This window comes from Geotrypetes seraphini, chromosome 7 (genome assembly GCF_902459505.1).
Source record: "Geotrypetes seraphini chromosome 7, aGeoSer1.1, whole genome shotgun sequence".
NCBI classification, from domain to species: Eukaryota; Metazoa; Chordata; class Amphibia; order Gymnophiona; family Dermophiidae; genus Geotrypetes; species Geotrypetes seraphini.
Window position 1 is genome coordinate 48,500,058 of NC_047090.1, and position 15,575 is coordinate 48,515,632.

General features: G+C 44.4%; 1 protein-coding gene across 6 annotated transcripts in view; it reads left to right on the forward strand.

Moving 5' to 3' along the window:
• Positions 1-15,575, forward strand: part of SLC25A18 (solute carrier family 25 member 18) — a 109,513-nt gene that overhangs the window by 8,729 nt on the left and 85,209 nt on the right. Inside the window, exon 1 of one of the 6 annotated variants that reach the window (XM_033952752.1) lies at positions 10,665-10,831. The exons of 4 other annotated variants lie outside the window; for them this stretch is intronic. The gene's annotated coding sequence lies outside the window, so the exon portion shown is untranslated. Of the gene's footprint in view, positions 1-10,664; positions 10,832-15,274; positions 15,428-15,575 lie in introns of those variants that run through there. One more of the 6 variants, XM_033952748.1, reaches the window with a different exon arrangement.

Genomic DNA, 15,575 nt, shown 5'->3' on the forward strand with positions numbered 1-15,575 from the left:
TTGGGATCTAGCTAGGTACTTGGGACCTGGGATGGCCACTGTTGGAGACAGGATACTGGGCTTGATGGACCTTCGGTCTGTCCAAGTATGGCAATTCTTATGTTCTTATTATGTGAAGGTAGACTGTAATTATACTGTTTAATGTTTAAAGAACATCATATTACATTACATTACATTAGTGATTTTTATTCCACCATTACCTTGCGGTTCAAGGCAGATTACAGAAGAGGATTTCTGGACATGTCCAAAGATGTTACAGAGTAGGGCGGGTTGTTTCAGAGGATTGAAATGTTTCATACAGTGTTAGTTAGTCTTCATGGATTTCTTGAATAGCAGGGTTTTTATTTCTTTTCTGAAAGTTTTATAGTCTGGTGTCTCAATTAGTAGATTGGAGAGTTGGTGGTCTAGTTTTGCTGCCTGTGTGGCTAGAAGGCCATCGTACAGTTTTTTCCATTTGATGTCTCTGATTGGAGGGTTTGTGAATGGTGTTTGGGTTCTCCTGTGTCTGGCTGTGGTAGTTTGGATTAGGCGGTTGTTCAAGTAGGCTGGGCTGTCACCATTTATGGATTTAAATAGTAGACAGTAGAATTTAAATAGTATTCTTGCTTGAATTGGGAACCAGTGTGAGTCAAGGTATGCCTCAGTGATGTGGTCGTGTTTTCTTAGTGAATAGATTAGTCTCAGGGTTGTGTTTTGTACTGTTTGTAGTTGTTTTATCATTGTTGCGGGGCAGGGGAGAAAGAGGATGTTGCAGTAGTCAAGGAGACCTAGGACTAGGGACTGGACCATGAGCTGGAATTGTTTTCTGTTGAAGAATTTTCGAACTTGCCTTAGGTTTCTCATGACTGCGAATGATTTCTGTATTGTTTAGTTGATTTGTGGTTACATGGTGCAGCCTCTGTCTATCGTCATTCCCAGAAGTTTTAGAGTTGGTTGAATGGGGTATGTGATTGAGTTTATTACTAGGTTTGTTATGGTTGGGTTTTTATTTTTTTTCGAGAAGTATGAGTTTTGTTTTGTCTGGGTTCAGTTTTAGTTTGTGGACTTTCATCCATGTTGCCACTGTTTCTAGAGTTCTGTGTAGTGTGTCTGTCATGGTGGGCATTGGTTGGAAGGAGAATGGTGATGTCATCTACATAGCTATATGTCTGTTCCATTAAAAAAAAAAAACACTTTTATGCTGGTTTATGAAGTAAACAATAAATGTATTTTTGAATATAACAAGATAGCTTCTGAGGGTTATTTAGGTAATATTACCATTAGGCAGGTTAGTTTTGCACTGCTGATGAAATGTTGTGAAGCTGGTGAAATCTATTGCCACTCTTAATCTTTTAGGATGCCCCCTTTTATGTTTGACTGTGATTTAATAAAGACTGACTACTTCACTACTACATCAACCTAGTTCTGCCGTTTCTATTAACGTGAGTAAATGACAACAGATAAAAAGACCTTCATGATTCATCCAGTCTGCCCAACAGTCACATTTATTAACAATTCATGACTGAAACAACAACTTAACAGTGATACTGGTTAGCAACATTTTTTAAGTTCCACTTTAGGATGTGTTCCCCTCCCCACCCAGCACTTGCATTCATAGTATACAGAATGAATGTGGTATAAAATAGAGAATGACACAGTGACAAAATTCATCACCATTTCCGTCCCCGCGGAAACCATCTTCATGTCATTCTTTAAGGAGAAAGGGAAGAATCAGAGTATAATTGGGCACAACCACTGACCCGCAAGCTTTGCTTTGAAGAATGCTGGTGTAGAAGGACTGAGGTTGAAATAGATACTAGAAAATGACATGGGATTATTTCCCGCGGTAATCCACGGGGACGGGAACGGTGATGAATTTTGTCACCGTGTCATTCTCTAGTATAAAATATGTATACTTGATCCTGATCTGCCAATTTCTGCTGTGTAATGACTGCCTTGTGAAAAGCAGCATTGTCTTGAGAAAACAAGATTTCTTCCTTTTAAAAGCTTACCTCGACGTTTGGAGACCAGTTGCTACTTCAGTTTGGTGAGAAATGCAAAGTAGTACTTTGCTGTGATAGTTGCATCCTTTTCCAGGTAATCTACAAACAAAATTCCTTCTTTGTCCCAGAAGACAAACACCATCACCTTGCTTGAAGATTTATTTAATTTTCTATACCATTCTCCCAGGGGAGCTCAGAACGGTTTACATGATGTTCTGCCCCCATTGTATGTGGGCATTTACTCAGTTTCTTGTATAAGAACTAGTATAAGTGTTTATTCTAAGATGTATGAGTAAAGTGTGCTCTTTGGACTTAAATCCCCAGAGGGCTTTGCTTCTCCCAGAGAGCTAGGCTGCTTACACAGAGCTTGCCTTAAGCCCTTCCCTCTTTCGTGTTCAGTCTGAGGGAGAACAGTTGCCATATTTGTAAGACAACATGGCTGTATAAGAACCTGAGATTAGCATTGTTCTCCCCCTTCTCTGCTCTCCCTGAATCATCCTTCTCTCCCTCCCCTTTCTGCCCCTCCCCTGAATTTCTTTTCCCCTCTTGCCTTCACCAAATCTATCTCTCCCTCTCCCCCATTTTGCCCCTCCACATCCATTTTTCCCTTTAACCCTCCTCTGCCATCTCTCCCTCTCCTTGACCCCCCTCTGCCTTCCCCGTGTCCATCTCTCCCTTTTATTCCTCTGTCCTCCAAATCCTTCTCTCCTTGTCCCCTTTCTGCCCCCCTCTCCCTGTCCTCCTTCTACCCTCTTTGCCGTCCCCAAGTCCATTTCTCCCTGTCCCTTACATATCTGACATCTTTCTCTCCTTCCCTTACTCAATTCCTCACATCTCTCCATCCTTCTCTCATTTGAGTCCAACATCTCTCCCTTCCCCCACTCGTTCCCCTTAGTCCTATATGCTCCCTCTCTACGTTCTACTCCTCCCCCAAATCTTAAATGTCTTGTTTTGGGGCCTTATTGCTAGGGCACCGCAGTGGAAGAGGCACCTTGCTGCCTGCTGATCGTCTCTCTTTGCCTCATCCCTTCGCCAACAATACTCCTTCCCCCCCTCCCTCCCGCCACATGTCTAACTGTAATGTCTTGTAAAAGCACAGCGCCACCCTGCTGCCAGCCCTGGTGTCTTCTTTTCACTGAGGCCAGCCATAGCTGAAACAGGAAGTTGTCAGAGAAGGCGGGCCGCAGTGGAGAGAAGGCACCGGGGCCAGCCGCAGGGTGGTGCTGCGCTTTTACAAGACATTAAAGGTAGACACGCAGCGGGAGGGGGGTGAAGGAGTAGATGTCGGTGAAGGAACATGGCAGAGAGAGATGACCAGCAGGCATGCTAGACGGTAGCAAGATGCTGTTCCCAGCCTCGCAAGAGATGCTTCTTTCCTCACAGGATCCCCGTCGGGCCCTGTTACTATACATGTAACCAGCAATTTTTGGGTAGGCTATGGTCCATGTGGCCTCCACCAGTCCAATTCTTATAGAGTGAGGAAATCTACAAAGACTGTAAAGTAAAACTGTAGCTGTATAGTGAGCTATAGTCAGAACCCATGAATTTATTCAGGTACTCAAAGCATTTTTCCATTTCTGTCCCGGCGGGCTCACAATCTATCTAATTTACCTGGGGCAATGGGGAGAGTAAGTGACTTGCCCAGGGTCACAAGGAGCAGCATGAGTTTGAACTCGCAACCTCAGGGGAACTACTATGTATCTATCCATTGTTCGCTTTGTTCTTTTCTCTCTGGATCATAGAAACATAGAAAGGTGACGGCAGAAAAGGGCTACAGCCCATCAAGTCTGCCCACTCTACTGACCCACCCCATTAAGTCTGAGTGCTGCTCGACCCACGTAGGGATCATCCATATTTACAATCTGGTTCAAAAATCTCACAGGATTCTGCTGAAATCGGTCCAAAATGGATTATGAGACATCCACTCGCTCACGCTTCTGGTCAGCATTGAGACATATGGGAACCCATTTGGGTGAGAGTTTTCTCATGTCTAAAATCTCATGAATAATATAACCTACTCCTTCTCAGGATATCTCCAGGGTCTGTGCTATCTATTTAGTGGATATTTTTCGATTGTCCAGGATCATAGAATGAATGGCATCTACATTTTCTGGAATTGTTACTTGAGGAGGTCTTCCAGAACTTTCTTTGTCTTCCGTACTCCAATATCTTGTTCTAAATGCAACAGCTCAGTTCTTGACTGTGGAGTAGGAACTGTGCAGATGAGGACAGAGCTTGCAGAGATGGGACAGGGATAGAACTTGTGGGGACGGGCTTGGGATGGGGATGAGGATAATTTGTCCCAGTGTCATTCTCTAGGAAGAGCACTTATCCCCTAATGTAACTGACATATCATTGTAAATTTGTTTAGAGGAATTCCCTTGAAACTTACATCACTGCTCAGAATTCTTTTGCAGTGAAATCCCCATTGTTTTGTACTACCGTATTTTCACTTCAGATATGAGAAAAAAAAAAAATTAAACCCATCTTTCATTCAGTGTTCATTACCACTGATCAAGAATCTTATTGTAAAATTGAATCCTAGTTGAAACTTGTGGTATAGAAGAAAAATGTATGAAACGGTATCCTCTATAATAAAACCCTAAGCGCGCATGCGCATTTAGAGTTTCGTGATCCCTGCCGCCGTGTCAGTGGCCAAATTCTATTGTAGAACACAGCAGCAGGGAACACTCCGGAGACTTCCCCCCTCCCGCCCTCACTCACCAACTGCTGCTGATGCCGCTTCTCTTCAAAGGAGCCTGGTGAGGATCGCAGCTGGCTGTAGCAAACTTCGCAGGCCGCTCATCACCTCGGTAGCACGTTTCCTCTGACGTACGCGATTGCATCAGAGGGAATGTGCTACAGAGGTGCAGAGCGGCCTGCGAGGTTCGCTACAGCTGGCCGCGATCCTCACCAGGCTGCTTTAAACAAGAGAAGGGCAGACGCAAATGACTAAGTAAGGAGTGCTGCTGGACAGGGGAAGCAGGGAAGAGGGACAGGGGGCGCAATAAGGAGTGCTGCTGGACAGGGGGAGAGGGAAGAGGGACAGGGGAGCAATAAGGAGTGCTGCTGGACAGGAGGAGCAGGGAAGAGGGACAGGGGGAGCAGGTAATGAGTGCTGCTGGACAGGGGGAGCAGGGAAGAGGGACAGGGGGAGCAATAAGGAGTGCTGCTGGACAGGGGGAGCAGACAAGAGGGACAGGGGGTGCAATAAGGAGTGCTGCTGGACAGGGGAGAGGGAAGAGGGACGGGGAGCAATAAGGAGAGCTGCTGGACAGGGGAGCAGGAAAGAGGGACAGGAGGAGCAAGTAAGGAGTGCTACTAGACAGGGGGAGCAGGAAATAGGGACATGGGGAGCAGGTAAGGAGTGCTGCTAGACAGGGGGAGCAGGGAAAAGGTGCTGCTGGACAAGGGGAGCAATAAAAAGCGTGCTGCTGGAGAGGGGAGACATAAAACGAAGGGAGAAGGGCTACTGCAGGACAGGGGGAGCAGGCAAGGGGTGGTGGTGGACAGCGGAGGAAAGAGAGACAGAAAGAAAAAAAGACAGACAGACAGAAAGCGGCAAAGGAGAGAGAGAGAGAGAAAGAAAGAAAGACACACACATCTATTCTAGCACCCGTTAATGTAACGGGCTTAAAGACTAGTGGTACATGATCAGGCTACAATTTGAAATTTAGGTCAGATACATATGAAACAATAAACTTTGATGACAGTATTATTAGTCTAAATGTAGGTGAAATAAGAAAAGTTAAAGACTTCACAGCAGTGGCGTACAAAGAAGGGGGTGCGGTCCACTCTGGGCGCAGACCATAATGGGGGTGTTTCTGGGGTTGGCTTCATGGCCCAGGAACTTCACTGCTCTGAGGAAACTCTTGAATAAGGAGGCATAGGATGAAGGTGGAAGGGGGTAGACTCAGAAGTAACCTCAGAAAATGCTATTTCATGAAAAGGATGCTGAATGCATAGAACAGTGGAAGTAGTGGAGACGAAAAATGTATTTGAATTCAAGACCGCTTGGGATAAGTACATTGGATCTCGAAAGGAGAGGAAGGGATAGTAGATGGCATGAATAGGCAGACTAGATAGGCCATATGGTCTTTATCTGCTTTCATGTTTCTAAAGGTAGTAATGGGAAAACTTCTTCAAGGTAAAAAAGATGCTGACTTCAAGCAGAATAGAGTGCTGCCATCACTAAATGCAATTCTATAAAAATTAGGCGCACTGTACAGAATCAAGCTTAGCAAACTTAGGCCTCACTAGGCATTCAAACTTTAAGTGTGCTCAATTTAAGCCAGGGTTTTCTTTGCCTAAATCAGTGTCCCACAAACTTTCTCAAGCCGCGGCACACTAAAGGTACTGGCCGTGGCTCAAGGCACTTGGGATTGCGTGGATATTGTCATGATGACATCGTGATTGTCATCACGAGCATGCCTGACATCATCATGTCAATGTCCGCGTGTGTGTGAAAGCCCTCCAGACGAGTCCTGAGACGCCATTGGGGGGTGCCAGGCGGGAAGAGGGCCAGAGAGAAGGATAGGTGCTGGCGCCCACTGATTGCGTACAGGCTGTGCCTCTTGCTATAAAAGGCACGTCCTATAGGCAGTCAGCTGGCACTGGCATCTCTCCTCCTCCCCAGTGGACTGCGGCACACCTGAAATCTCAGGAGGAACAAAGTTTGAAATGCACTGGCCTAAATAGAAACATAAAAACATGATGGCAGATAAAGGCCAAATGGCCCATTCAGAGCATCCACTATCTCCTCCTCTCCCTATTGGCTACAGTTCTTAACATTGGCATCTCCTCTTCCTAAAGGCTAAGGCTCTTTACACCTGCATTGTGATATCATAGAGCTTTATGGTTATAGAAACATAAAAACATGATGGCAGATAAAGGCCAAATGGGCCATCTGCAACATCCACTATCTCCTCCTCTCCCTATTGGCTAAGGCTCTTAACATTTGCATCTCCTCTTCCTATAGGCTAAGGCTCTTAACACCTGCATTGTGATGTCATAGCACTTTATGGTTATAGAAACATTGTAACATGATGGCAGATAAAGGCCAAATGGCCCATCCAGTCTGCCCATCCACAATAACCAGTACATATACCTAATTTAGGTGCCTAATCATAAAGAGGCACTTAACTCAAAAACACACCCACTTTTAGGTAGGTGCTTTGGACCAGGCACCTACTTTTTATAGAACTGTGCTTTTGAGTTATGTACCTAACTTTCAATTAAGTCCAATAAGAGTGAATTATGAGGCATTAAGTGCTGATGTAAGTCAAGCTGCTGTTGTGTCCTTGATGTGCCTCAAGGCTAAAGCTCTGGCAGTAGTCAATTATCATAATGAATACCAATTTACAATGTGTTTTGAATAAAATGATGCAACAGATGCATCTTCAGAGGGACTCTAGTGCTTGAAGGTTTATGCCTCAATACATTTATTAACCTGTAAATTACACTGGTCTCTGTGGTGTTTTTGCCACATTAGTCTAATATGATTTATATTGCAAAAGTTAATTGCGCCCTCACCTGGAGTACTGCGTCCAGCACTGGTCGCCGTCCATGAAGAAGGACACGGTACTTCTCGAAAGGGTCCAGAGAAGAGCGACTAAAATGGTTAAAGGGTTGGAGGAGCTGCCGTACAGCGAAAGATTAGAGAAACTGGGCCTCTTCTCCCTCGAACAGAGGAGATTGAGAGGGGATACGATCGAAACATTCAAGGTACTGAAGGGGATAGACTTAGTAGATAAGAACAGGTTGTTCACCCTCTCCAAAGTAGGGAGAACGAGAGGGCACTCTCTAAAGTTGAAAGGGGATAGATTCCGTACGAACATGAGGAAGTTCTTCTTCACCCAGAGAGTGGTAGAAAACAGGAATGCTCTTCCGGAGTCTGTCATAGGGGAAAACACCCTCCAGGGATTCAAGACAAAGTTAGACAAGTTCCTGCTGAACCGGAACGTACGCAGGTAGAGCGAGTCTCAGTTAGGGCGCTGGTCTTTGACCAAAGAGCCACCACGTGAGTGTACTGCTGGGCATGATGGACCACTGGTCTGACCCAGCAGCGGCAATTCTTATGTTCTAATACATCTTTAATGTTTTTTTTGTTGCTATTGGTTTGGTGTAACAGTGTTAGAGTAAAATTGGGGGGATCTCCTTTCTGCTAATTTTCATTTTCTTTGTCGCTACTACTGTATAAGGGTGAAGCTTTTTTCATGTGTAAAGCCTGTTTAATAAAATGCATACCTACATCCATATGTAAAAAGTCCTTGCATGGAAAGTGTGTGCCTGCTTTTACATGATATTTTTTGGGGCACTATTGGTTGAATAGTGAATACTGTCCAAAAATATCACTAGAGGCTGTTGGGATTGACAGGAAACAGAGGGTTGCAAGCAAGTAATAATAGCTGCAGGAGAATGAACAAAACTGATCCAGAGGGGCTGCCACAGCTATTTGTACAGGGCTGTGTCTCCTGCCTACACTTGTCTAGAGAAAGACTACTGAAATGTTATGTGGTCTTCGTCATAAGGCATATGGGGACAGACTTAAAGATCTCAGTATGTATACTTTGGAGGAAAGGTGGGAAAGGGGAGATATGATAGAGTCGTTTAAATCCCTACATGGCATAGATGCGCATGAGGCGAGTCTCTTTCATTTGAAAGGAAGCCCTGGAATGAGAGGGCATAGAATGAAGTTAAAAGGTGAAAGGCTTAGGAGTAATCTAAGAAAATACTTTTTTACAGAAAGAGTAGTAGATGTGTGAAATAGGCTTTTGGTAGAGGTAGTGGAGACAAAGACTGTGTATGAATTAAATAAAATATGGGACAGGCACGTGGGATCTCTTAGGGAGAGGAATGGGCCATTTGGTCTTTATCTGCCATCATATTTCTATGTTTCTGTCTGTAGTTGCTGATCATCAAACAGTTTAATGATCTGAAGTGTTCAGAGTTAACCTACAAGGAACAGACATTTGGAAAGCATCTTCTGAAGCTTTATATTCAAAACTGTTTATTGGTCAAAAGCACAATCAAGAACCATAATGACAACAAAGCAGCACAGACCAAATTTTCAAAAACCAAAGAAACCACCCCCTCCCCCCAGCCCCCGAAAAAAGGCATGGAGCAGCATGAGAGCAAGTACAATATATACTACAAGAAAATAACAAGTACACAGTCAAATATTCAGTACATGGCTACGAGCATACCTGGTCAAAGAGGCCCAAAAAGGCTCCCAAGTAAGTTGCAATTGACGGCCTTCAACAGAGTCCATCTTAGGAATTTCCAAATGTTCCATCTTCAATGGATAAATTATCATTGATCGCCATTGCGACAAGGTAGGGGGATGTGCATCAAGCCAATGTACCAGAATAGACTTCTTCCCCAACAATAATGCACTCTTCAAAAAAGTACGTAGGCCTCTTGGAACAGGATGAGTCAAAGCTGAAGTAGTGAAAAGCATCTTCGGATGAGGCAAACAACAAGTATTCCAACATTTAGCAATGTAACGATGAAGAATCTTCCAAAAGCGCAAAAGGACAAGAATAAAACATATGCCCCCAAGTAGCATTTACCCCCCCACATTTAGGACACAAATCTGGATGAAGGGCATCACGATAGACCCTGAAAGGGAAGATGTAAACACACACAAGCAGTTTATATTACAATTCGATCAAGGGAATTGAAGCCCAAGACTGCTTAAAAGACTTCAATGTAACTTGAAGCAATTCTGCAGAAATAGGGGTCCCGAAATCAACAGACCACCACGCACTCATAGAAGAAAAATCATAACCAGGAAGCACAGAGGAATCATAGACTACGCCTCTAAACAATAAGCTTCTTTCTATGAGTCAAACACGGTCTTAGTTAAGATTTCAGGTGGTAAAGTGTGTACATAATGTTGCAACTGCAGATAAGGAAAAACATCATTAGGCGTGAGTTCTGAAGCTTTAAGTATGTTTGCCTTGACTTTATCAACCATAGTGTCTTTAAGTGAATGAAAGCTCTATACATCAAGATTGACTCCTGATGCAGGTGTGGTTGCCGAAACACGGCTGTGTCAAGTCGTCTTAAGAAAGTGCTCATCTGGCTTCAGATTTCCTTATGTCTTCATTTGCTTGTTGCATCATTGTGAGGTTTTCTGCTTCTCTTCCACTGACTAGAATATAAGAGGTGCCAAACTAAAGCAGACAAAGCATCCTTTTTCTGAGAGTGGCCAATTCAGGTCACAAGTACTTCATTCATTTTCTTGTCAGAATTAAATTTGGTTGTATTTTCTCTTGGGAGTGTGAATTAAGAGAGAAATACCATTTAAAACAAGTTTGACCACTTGGCACATTTGTTGTGGGTCCTCAGGGTTAAAACATACAGGTTTCAGTAGGAAAATGAGACAATCGCACATGATGCTGCTTGTGTCTGCAGTCAGGGGAATGAATCCGATTCCCTAGAATCCATTTCCCCTTCCTTTTTAAGGGTGCTTCCTGCCTTCCTGTGGCTTTTAAACAATTGAAGTAGTGTTTACAAGTATCTTTATTTCATGCTCAAGAATGAAGTCCTTGAGTTTTACATGCTTGCCTTTCTTTGAATTCCATAGTTATGAATCAGTTTAAATTACAGAAGTGCCAGGACTGATAAGTCTGAAAATGCTGGGGTGCGGCCCTACCCCAGGCTAGAATAAGGTAAACATATCTGAAAAAGGACCTGCTGGGAAGAAAGTTTTGTCAACTGAGTCATAAAGGAGCTACATCCTTTAATTGCAAGCAATTGAAAATGAAGAAACAAAATTATTGGGCAAGAAAAAAAACCTAAGTACGAGTAACATCCGGACTGGATTTACAAATAAGCTGAACAAGGTACAGTTTAGGGTTTCATGCTTAACTGAAAGAGAAAAAAATGCATTTGTAAATAATGAAAATTATAAAATGATCTTAATTATTGGTTTTATTATCCACTATTGTTGGTTATTTTATTTATTTATTTATTTATTCGATTTTTTTTAGCCCGTCCTCCCAAAAGAGCCCAGAACGGGTTACAATGAATATATTGGTGCATTAAAATTATAAGTAAGATAGGTACTTAGAAATTCCCTTACTGTCCCGAAGGCTCACAATCTAACTAAAGTACCAGGAAAAATGACAATTAGAAGAGTAATAAAGAAAGAAAATAGAGATAGAGGAGAAAAATAAGAAAATAAACATACTAATAAGATTACAATGATCTAAAGGAATTTGAAAGGTTAAAAAGAGGGGAGATAAGAATAGATTCAGAGGGAGAACCTTTGAAGCAATAGAATTCTGGGGAAATTTAAATGAAATTTGAATGATAAAATAAAACAAAATAAGTGGTAAAACAATAAGTGAGATTAAAACCTTATTGTAGGTGAGTGTTCCCGCTAAGCTGCGCTGGGGTGCGCAGGCGCACAAAATATTACCTCGCAGCGCACAAGTTTCTCGTCACAGCGCACACAGTGTAGAGCACAGTTCTTCAACCGCCGGTCCGCAAACAAAATCTTGCCGGTCCGCGAAGGATTCGGTCCCCGCCGCAACGAAAGGCCGGCGTCAGCTGACTTGCAACTTCCTGTTGCAGTCGCTGTGCCGGGACTCCTGCCTTCGCCGGGACTCCTGCCTTCCACCGCGTTTGCCTCCTGCCTTGTCTCCGCACCTCCAGACCAGCAGCGGCAGCTGTGTATGCTTTTAACTTCGGCACAGAGCTGCCCCTAATCAATAGTTTAGCGCGGTTTCATAAGGCAGCCTCGGGGCCTTTGCTAGGCCGGCCCACATCGCATCATCGAAGCGGGCCGGCTATCAAAGGCCCCGAGGCTGCCTCATGAAACCGCGCTAAACTATTGATTAGGGGCAGCTCTGTGCCGAAGTTAAAAGCATACAGAGCTGCCGCTGCTGGTCTGAACTCTTGGGCCGCTGAAGGAGGGCAAAAAGCAGCTGTCCTGGAGGTTTCCCTTCCTCTCGCCTTTACAGGTTCCTTTTTTCCACCTTTTTTTTTTTCCTTCAAACGGCAACGGACCCCAGCATCGACATCAATCAAGTAAGTTCCACTGTCAATCAAGCGGTTCTGCTCGGCCAAAGCTTCCCCTGTGACATGAGCCACCCTCAGGGGAAAGAAAGTGACCCACAAAGGTGAGGGGAAGGGGGGCAGATGATGGAAGTTGAGGGGGGGGAGAGAGAGAGAGAGAGAGAAGGGGCAGATGATGGAATGGAGGAGATGAGAGAGAGAGAGAAGGGGACAGATGATGGAAGTGAGAAGAAGGGAGAGAGAGCAGAAGGCAGATGGATGTCAGTTGATTTTTGGCAAAAGAACATTATAATGCAAAAAAATAACATTTTCGCTATATTTTCTAATGCTTGGAGTACATGTTATAACAATCTCTGAAAAATTAAAACAGTTTGCCTCAAATTAGATTTCCCCTCCCTCCCAGTCCCCCCTGATAATCTTGGTAGTGTTAGTGACAGCTGTTTTAAAATAAATTTGAGTTTTTCTGGTAAAAAAAAAAAATAAAGAATTTTGTACTTTCAAGAATTAATGCGTTGTTTTGTGTTCTTAAAAATATTATTTAACGTTATTTAATTTAGCGTGTAGGCCTAAAATTCCTTTGAATACCTCGTCCTCATGTATCAGCAACTTTGACAACATATTTATTTGGCTCATAACTTGCTGGCGCCCGATATTTTTAGCTCACAGTGAAAAAATTTTGCTCACAACACCCGCCCGCTTAGAGGGAACACTGGCTGAGAACTAAAATATACTTCCTACTTAATTGAGGGGAACCTTTTAAATGTTACAGTTTAGGACTAACAATATGGCTAGATCTGGCCCTGGTAGCACTAACCCAGCGGTCTCAAACTCAAACCCTTTGCAGGGCCACATTTTGGATTTGTAGGTACTTGGAGGGCCGTAGAAAAAAAAATAGTTAATGTCTTATTAAAGAAATGACAACTTTGCATGATCCAAAATGTGGATTATCTGAAATTAGTTTATAGATCTTTCCTTAATTGCTTCTGATAATTTCAGCTATACACAGCAGAAAGCAGTGCAACATGTAGAAAGTGAAAAACTATCAAAGTATCAACCGCAAGAGACAAGATTTTGGACCAACTATTTTGAGGCCCTCGGTATTATAAAGGATGATTGATTCTTTATGGAAAACTTGTGCCTTAAGTGTCCTCCAGCACAGGACACACGCACAAGCTGCACTGCCTCCAGTGGTTACCTTATGTTCTGGAACGTTGCCCGCCTCGCTGCTGTAACCTCACGCAAGTGCTTTCCTGCGTCTGCACCTGATTGTGAGGTGGAGTGGAGAGGAAAATCGCGTACAGACGCAGGAAAGCGCTTGCGTGAGGTTACAGCAGCGAGGCGGGTAATGTTCCAGGCACGACCGCCGGACACTTGAGGCACAGGTTTTCCATAAAGAGTCATCATCTAATATAATAAAACGGTAAGCCGCGCATGCGCACTTTCTATGCGTGCGCCGGTTTTCCGTGAGCTGTAGCGACCCATAGGAAGTGCGCATGCGTGGCTTACGGTCTGGCCTCATGCGAGGCAAGACAAGTGCGCATGCGGGCCCTTCCCTGCTCTCCACCTGCGGAGCGGCGGCTGCCGGCCGCTAGCAACCTTTGCCCTCTCTGTCACCTCCCGGCTCCAGCGGCGTAGGCAGCACTATAAACACGCTGCTTCGTGCCCTTCTCTACCGATTTCCTCTGCCGCGTTTCTGATGACATCATCGGAGACAGACGCGGCAGAGGAAATCGGCAGTAGAAGGCCCCGAAGCGGCGTGTTTAAAGTGCTGCCTACGCGGCTGGAGCCTCGAGGTTTGTCGGCGGTGGGAGGGTCAGGAGCAGGCCGGATCGACAACGGCAGTAAAAAAAGGGGGAGGGGCCGAATGGAGCAGGTAAGAGAAGGGAAAGGGGGGGATAGGAGGGAAATGCTGTTGCTGCTGCATAGGGAAGTGGGATGGAAATGCTGCTGCACAGGGAACTGGGGAAAAATTACAGAAAGAAAGAAAGACACAGGGGCAGGGAGAGGGACAGAAAGACAGACAGAGAAAGGGGGCCAGAGAGAGAGTCAGCGGGAGAGGGAAAGGGGGCTGCTTTGGGGGGAGGGGTGTGCTGGGGGGAGACAGAAGGGGCCATGGAGAGATAGGGAAAGGGGGCTGCTTTGGGGGGAGGTGTGCTGGGGACAGACAGCTTTGCTCTGGGGGGGAAAGACAGAAGAGGGCCATGGAGAGACATTTGGGGGGGGAGGTGTGTGCTGAAGACAGACAGACATATATTCTAGCACCCGTTAATGTAACGGGCTTAAAGACTAGTTCTTTATAATACCAAGGGCCTCAAAATAGTACCTGGCGGGCCGCGAGTTTGAGACCACTGCACTAACCTAACAGTTTGCACTGCTTTTTGAAAGAAGAAGAAAAAAAAAAAAAAGAGTTGACATTTTGGTAAACTGCTGTTCATTTTTTCACCTCTTTTTCCCTAAAATGGGAACATCCTGGAATTCAAAGCAAAAACTGTCAGTTTAGCATGAATTGAACTGAAGTAACAGAGTCAACTTGGAATAGGGTTATCTTGGTAGAGGAGCAGAGGCCAAATTAGTCTCTTGTTTTTGTCACTAATATACCATAAGCTCTGTGGTACTGGATTGGTCTCGTGCATTTGCACAGTGCTATGTACGCTCGAGGACTGTAGACACCACTTTGCCAGACTAGAACCAGTTGTTCCTTTTTGTTGTAGGCAGTTGGTATCTGTAGAAAATTACACGGTGACAGAATTTGTCATCATCCCCAACCCCGTGGATAACCGCGGGAAGCTATCCTGTGTCATTCTTTAGTGTCTATCTCAATCTCAGTCCTTCTACACCAGCATTCTTCAATGCAAGGCTTGAGGGTCAATGGTTGTGTCCATTCATACTCTGATTCTTCCCTCTCTCTTTAAAGAATGACATGGGGATGGTTTCCCACAGTTATCCACGGGGACGGTGAGAAATTCTGTCACCTTGTCATTCTAGTCTAGACTGTTGTGTTCTCTCTCTCTGTGCTGGGCTGGGAGGTTATTTCTGGATCGAATCCATGGGAGCAGATACCTTTGTGGTCTGAGCTCTTTTAGTGATGAATAAACTGTGTAACAAGTAAAACAGGTATGAAAACCCAGCTGGAGGGAGTCGCTGTGAGATCTGCACCATCCCCCAGTTACCTAAAAATCTTAAGCATGTTCAGTCCTGTATGGGGTTAAACCTATGTTTGTGAAAGGCCAGTAATTCTTGTCCAAGAAGTGGATAGATTAAAGCAGTGGGTGATATTTATTCTCTTCTGGAAGTGCTTGAAAGAGCTCTCCCTTAATCTGGGTTCTGCGTTCAGCCCAGCTCTGACTCACACACTGGGCTTGGAGCAGCTGAAAGTTTTTAAAGAGAGGGTCAGTGAAGTTCGGTACAGCCTTTCAGGGGTAAGTTGGAAAGCTGTTTTAGAGATGCTTCCTCATCTTCTTTTCTCGGCCTCTATGTCTGTGTGTTTCACTTGGTTTGTGATGCAGGGATTCAGAAGCTGTATGTTTTAACTCTTCTGTTCCTGCTGATAAAGGCAAAGACGCCATT